Source organism: Odontesthes bonariensis, chromosome 2, assembly GCF_027942865.1.
Source record: "Odontesthes bonariensis isolate fOdoBon6 chromosome 2, fOdoBon6.hap1, whole genome shotgun sequence".
In the NCBI taxonomy this organism is placed as follows: domain Eukaryota; kingdom Metazoa; phylum Chordata; class Actinopteri; order Atheriniformes; family Atherinopsidae; genus Odontesthes; species Odontesthes bonariensis.
Window position 1 is genome coordinate 27,405,121 of NC_134507.1, and position 6,630 is coordinate 27,411,750.

The window sequence follows — 6,630 nt, forward strand, 5'->3', positions numbered from 1 at the left end:
TCTGACTCTTGTTCTTGAGCTCAAAGTTGAAACAAATCCTCAGACTGAAGGAAACAGCTTGAAATGTCATTTGTGTGACCTTTAAAAGAAAATATGAAAAGAGATTAACACAGTACGATACCACTTCCTATGTTCACCAGCATGGTGAGTGTGAGTCTGCCTTAGGGTTTAAGGTGGGTGCAAAGCATGCATCGGCCTATAAAAACGCCTCCTCGAACCTTTGAGGAACAAATAAAACGAAGCAGTTATCTCCTTTGTCGTCCGTGTGTGCTTAAAGGATTAATGCTGTGTTTTTGCTGAGTGCCCGCCTTTGTATTTGTGGGACTCGTCTGTATAATTACAGCGGTGGGATGTCAGCGAAGTGTTGGTCTGTTATCGAGGCCTGTGACAGATGCCCGTTAAGCCCCTCACACACACTCACAAAGAAACACGAGGCTTCAGACTGTCCTCTTTATCCCCCCTCATCCTCATTTCCTCATTTTCCCGCTGACCCCCTCCACCCTCCATGAACATATTTGGAAAGACTGATGTCTTGTCCTGTGATAATCTGCCCGACTCTGCCCAGTGGATTACATTAATTTATATAAACATGCCTTTATTTCATGGCACTAGATCTCAAGTCAACAGTTGAGAAGTCGACATCAAATTATGTGATTCATCGTGTGTCATCATAGCTTAAAAATGACTGTTTTTTTTTGCTTTTGTCTATTCGTTCATTGCTCACTCTTCCAGGAGGTTTTGCTTTAACAGAAAAGGGGAGAAAATATTCCTTCAATCAGACCCACCGACTGAGTCCTTACTGTGAAAATCAATATCCTAACTGAAGGGCTAATAAATAAACTTCAATTTGATTCGGCGTCAACTCATTTGGGGATTTTTTTCAGCTACACAACCAGTTTCTTAAAGAAGTAATGGGATTTTACAGGTGTAGCAGCTGGTTGTCTGATTTTTCATTGTTTTCTCTGTTTGTCTCTTCATATTTGTGTTCCTTTTTTTCCCTTCTTCGCTCTCCCTCTCTCCCTGTCCCCCGGTCCGGTTCGGCACTATCACATGTTAAGTATTGTAACAAAAATAAATAAATAAATAAGGAGTGGATGGGCATCAAGGGGAGCTTTACATTCATAAAGCTTCCCTTGGCATAGCAAATGTGTTTAGCATAAACGGTATTCAGATTACAATTCTGCTGCCATAATGCTGGACAGGACAAGGGGTGTAAAGAAAAAAGAAAAAAAAAAGAGAAGTAACGGGAATAAAGCTTAAGACATAAGACACGAGACAAGACAACTCTTTAAACACCGATCGCCACAGTTTACCAAAGATGTTAGATCATTTAAAATGCCAAAAAGTTCTCATCAGTTTGAAAACAAAACTGACTTTTTGGACCCTAAAGCCTCGTTTCCACTATGCAGTCCGGTACGGGTCGGTTCGGGTCGCTTTTGGGTCAGCTTGAGTTCCCACTGTACAAAGGGGACCCTCAGGGGTGGGCGGAGTGCGTGCCGAAGCGTAAATAGCAAATAACAGCAATAGCAAATAACGTCCATAATTTGGAACCACCTCCAAGCTTCTTCAGCTTAATGCGACACTGGCTCACGGTCCGGTTGAAACCACTCTCTGCCAAAACTGAAATAAGCGAACCGTTCTGAACCAACCCGTACCGGGCTGCTAAAATGATCTCAGTGGGTTCGAGATAAATACCAACTCTACCAACAACAAGGTGTAATGAACCCAAACTGTCACCTCAGCTTATCTCAGGACAAACCAACTGATTTGGGTAAAACATGACCCGTTTTGTGTGATCAACAGCAGAAACGCAAGAGCCCGTCGAGTAAATTAAAACAAGCTGTCATTTTCATCACTGTATCATGCGTAGATGCCTGAATCATGATAGTGTTGTGATTAATAACTGCAGCATTCTCCCTCTAAATACTCCCACACACCCATAACGTGTGCATCAAACCTCTGTCTCAAACTCACAAACACACCGAGGTGTCCCCATGTCACACTCACACACTAAAGACACACCCACTCTGACCCAAAGCTCTGTAGATTCATCTCTCTCCAGCACACACCCTGGTATCATTATCGCACTGCTGTCGAGTAGTGAGACCCGATAGGTGACAGGACCCACATCCACCGAGGACACACACATGAGAGTAGGACTGGAGTGTCTCCATCTCCTCCTGCATCACCTCATCCTTCCCTCGGGCTTCGGTCCTTTCATAGGAATGTGCTCACCAGCCCCACAGTCAAGTCACTCAGTAAGCACTAAGAGAGCAGACCTGGTCCTGGTCTAAAGAAGCTAAAAAAGGTTTTTTAGTGAAGTCGGTGCAAAGATAAATATGTAAACACATGAAGAAGAATGACAGAGACGCATCAGGGTGATGACACGACATATTTTTGAGAGCAAATTCTGTGTTGGTGTAAAAAAATAAATTAAAAATAAGCACTTTTGGGGGACATTTTCTAGCAGTTATCACAGGGAAACTGTAAACCCACCATAAAGGTACAATGCAGCTTTTCAGTTGAAAAAAAAACAACGGGTGTGTGACGGTAAATACATGACACAGTCGAGCCGGTTCACAGAAATAGCTGCAGACCAACCACCTCTTTATATGTAAATGTTAGCCTATTATGTAAAAGATGTGAACATTTTTATGAACAGAATGTAAGAATATTACACAACTTTACACTCTGTACCGTAACAAACAAGCTAATTAAAAAATGTCCAGGAGGCTGTTTGCAGGCAAACTTAGAGACTTGTATTCTTTTTCAGCCTGTATAACCAGTTTTATTTAATAGATGTCATGATTTGGTAAATTATTAAATGTGGGTCAGCTACCTTATTAATGTAAAATGTGTCACAGTTTACAGTATGTTGCTGTTGGATAACTTTATGAATTATGGAGGATGATGAACTTCAATTAATCAAACGGCTAACTGCCTTGGACCGATATGCAGGAACGAATTATATTAAGAAATTCTTATCTTTAAGTCACTCGTTTCCTCAAACCAGCTGTACTTGTTGAACTTTATTTAAACCGTATTTCCTGTAAAAGCTAAAAAAAAATTTTAACTTTCTAACGGCGCTGCCGGGGACGAGATTGGCAATGTGGGTTTATCAGGGCACCGCGATCTCTGATGCATAAGATAGAGCAGAAACAGAGCTTATTATTGCCATTACTTAAACTGGTGTGTCCAGACAAAACCAAATGTATATCTATAATTCAAAGTGGATGTTCTCTGTTTACAGAGACGGTTTTAGACATGCTGCAAACCACAACAAACATACTGTCTTAATTTTGTGTAATTTCATCAGTTTTTTCATCCAGTCTCAATCATTATCCGGTAATGACATTCCAAAGTGGTTTTAAGTCCAAAGTGAGATTTATAAATGTCCTGTTTTGTCCGATTTATGATGCTAAACCAATATATAAAGCTTCAAATGTGAAAATATATGTCTGCTTCATCACAACTGACCTGTAACAGTTAACGGATTGTCGAAATTGTTGCCTATTATCTTCCTTCCCATCCATTAACAAACATATAAAACGGTATTCCAGAGAATCCACACGCAGAATGAATTACAGTTAAGCAACACTGTGTTCAGCTGGTCTCCTGACACACGTGTGTTTTTGTTTGTGAACGTGTTAACCAAAAAAATGGGGCTCAGGAAACGGCATCCAACATTACTGAAAGTGTTTTCATCTGCAGTCCTCCCACCTTCAAGAGGTCAGCATCCACGTTACCATGGAAATCAGTCCTCACTGATGGGAGCATCGCACGCTTTGTCCATCAAAACACTGAAGTTGCGTCTCCGCTAATGCGGGGAAAGTGAGCCGAGCTCACTGGAAAAAAAAAAGCGTTTACAGTAACAGGAAGGATCTGTTTGGCAATCCATCCTCACTTCCTACGTCATTTCTGCTGGACTTTGCAGATGATGAACACCCACAGGGCGCTTTGTGGTTCCAAACAGACAGTGAGGCTCTCAGGGGGTTGTGTTTTTGGTCGAGCAGGTAGGGCAGCTGTGACTGACATCAGGATTAATGTGAGCAAACGCTTGACTAGCAGAGTCCATCTCCACCCTAACACTCAATCCCTGTCCCAACACTCCAGAACAACCTTTTCTATTCATCCCATTCTTCTCAACGGACCTGACTATCGGCAAGGTTAACCGCAAGTGACAACGATGAATGTTAACGTTAGGTCAAAGGGAGTGCAGATGCAGTGATTTCACAGTAGCATTTTGGCTAACTGTGAGTAAAGATCAGATTGCACCGTCCTCCGGTTCCTCGTTGCCCCGCTCGTGTTGAACAGACATTTCAGACCAAACCTGAACGGTTTCAGGCTGACGCTTGCAAGCTACATCACGTAAAAAATAACCAGTTAGCCATTACCGTTATTTATCACTGGAGCTAGCTTGTCGGCTAACCAGTGGGAAGCTAACGTCAGCTCGTAAGCCCGCTCAGGGACATTCTTTCACATCACCCACACTAAACTCTGCTCTTACCTCATAGTTCAGCTTCCGTCGTTAAATGGTGGATGAAGTAGCTCGTTGTGTGTTTATGTAACCATATAATGTGATATCGTCTCCCAAATTGTGATGGTTTATCACCAAAGCCCTTTCCGGTGATTCTCCCGTGGTTCAGAAATCCCGACCGACTGAGGGACAGCTGGAAAATGGGGTAACGTTGCTCGTATCTCGCGAGATGTCATCAATGGTTATGGTGCTTGATTTAATCTCGCGAGAGCAGTATTCACGATTGGGAACACCAAGACGCTGTGAAGTAAATTAGTGGCGCTCCTGTTAGCTGCTGTTTCATTACTAAAAATCCAGTTTTTAATACATGCTAAATACACGCCACAAAACAAAAAAGGCATACCTATAGTTTCTTTATGATAATAATATATTTTTTTCTAGGCACAAGCCTATACATTTAACACACTATTTATTTTGAAGATATGAAAGCGAAGACTTTGAACAAAATAACAGAATTTGCAAGCAACGCATTCAGGCATGGAGTTTGGATCATATGAAACGGCACTTGTGGAGTAAAACTTTAACACAAAATCACACCCAGATTGCAGGCACACCTCGAAACTGAAATATGATGAAACATCACTGAATAATGCATGTCTGGAGTGTTTAACTCGTTAGCGCAGCTCTGTCAGACACAAGTTTTGTCTCTCTTTATATCATTTTTTTGTTATATAAATAAACAGATGTTTTTAAACTGTAGGGAATAAGTATTCGTGAAAATGCCAACTTTTTCTCTTGTGAATTCACTCTTGATGTCATTGATTAGCGCTTTAATGTATAACAGCCAGTAGAGGGCGCCGTTGGAGAAGATTTATTTTAAACAGCGAAGAAGAAGAAGAAGAAGAGGTCAGCTGACATCATCAAAAACAAAACGATGCAAAAGTGGCAGCAAATGTGGGACAATGGACAAACTGGTAGACACCTGTATAACATTCACAAAACAGTGGGATTGGGCAGAATTACACACAGAAGTACGCAGGAAGAAGACATGGTTTCAAGGATGAGGGTGGGCCACACAGGTCTGAATTGTACATTGTTTTTATTGAAGAAACATGCTGATGGGAAATGCAGAGACTGTGACACTCTAGAAACCCCTGAACATGCCATAGAATCCTGTGCTAAATATCAGCATGAAAGACAGGAGCTAGTCAGATGCCTTGAAGGAGAGAAAGTACCCCTAAAGCTAAGTGACATACTCCTAAGGCAGACAGGAGAGCCATGTTTTATTCACCTGTTTAAAGGGGAACTCCGGGGCATTTGAAGCGCATTTCCATTGCTAGAGGTTGTCAAATACTGATAGTAGGACACAGAGGTGCAAATCTGCGCTCCCTGTGTGGAGATCGCGCTGTTCGCGCAGCCTGTCATGCAAGGCTAATACGTGGTGGCTAGGGGCAAAGGCTAACCCTTCCACGTAAAACAACAACTTGCACACAGCAGAAACGTCACACCACTTTATAAACCATCCAACAATAAAGTCACAAGCCTTACCATCAAAATCATATGCATGGTTCTCACATTACTGGCATGGGGACGTTACAAAACAACTTTATAAACAGCATGTAACTCACCGGTTAGTTGTACGCTCGCGCATGTGAGAGCCCAAAAGAGTCGATGGACGATAATCCCATATACAAAACAATTATCTTCTCTAGAAAAACTGCGTTCAAGTATTTAAAACATTACAACAATATTACTGGGCATGTATTGACTTTATTGTCGGATGGTTTATAAAGTGGTGTGACGTTTCTGCAGTGTGCAAGTTGTTGTTTTACGTGGAAGGGTTAGCGCTTGCCCCTAGCCACCACGTATTAGCCTAGCATGACAGGCTGTGCGAACAGCGCGATCTCCACACAGGGAGCGCAGATTTGCACCTGTCTGTGTCCTACTATCAGTATTTGACAACCTCTAGCAATGGAAATGCGCTTCAAATGCCCCGGAGTTCCCCTTTAATTTTATATGGGACACTGGTCTCCTATGGAGACTATAGACCGCAGAACCCGTTGTTTTTTTGTTTGTTTGTTTTTCCGTTTGTTTGTTTGTTTTATTTTTTATTTATTTTTTTATTATTATTATTTTTTATTTTTTTTTATTTT

At 41.7% G+C, this 6,630-nt stretch overlaps 1 protein-coding gene across 5 annotated transcripts in view; it reads right to left on the reverse strand.

Moving 5' to 3' along the window:
- The window catches only part of itsn1 (intersectin 1 (SH3 domain protein)), a 63,116-nt gene extending 58,449 nt beyond the window's left edge, over positions 1–4,667 (reverse strand). For all 5 annotated transcript variants that reach the window (XM_075480825.1, XM_075480852.1, XM_075480844.1 and 2 more), the window contains exon 1: positions 4,508–4,667. The gene's annotated coding sequence lies outside the window, so the exon portion shown is untranslated. The remainder of the gene's footprint in view (positions 1–4,507) is intronic.
- Between the last annotated feature and the right edge of the window lie 1,963 nt (positions 4,668–6,630).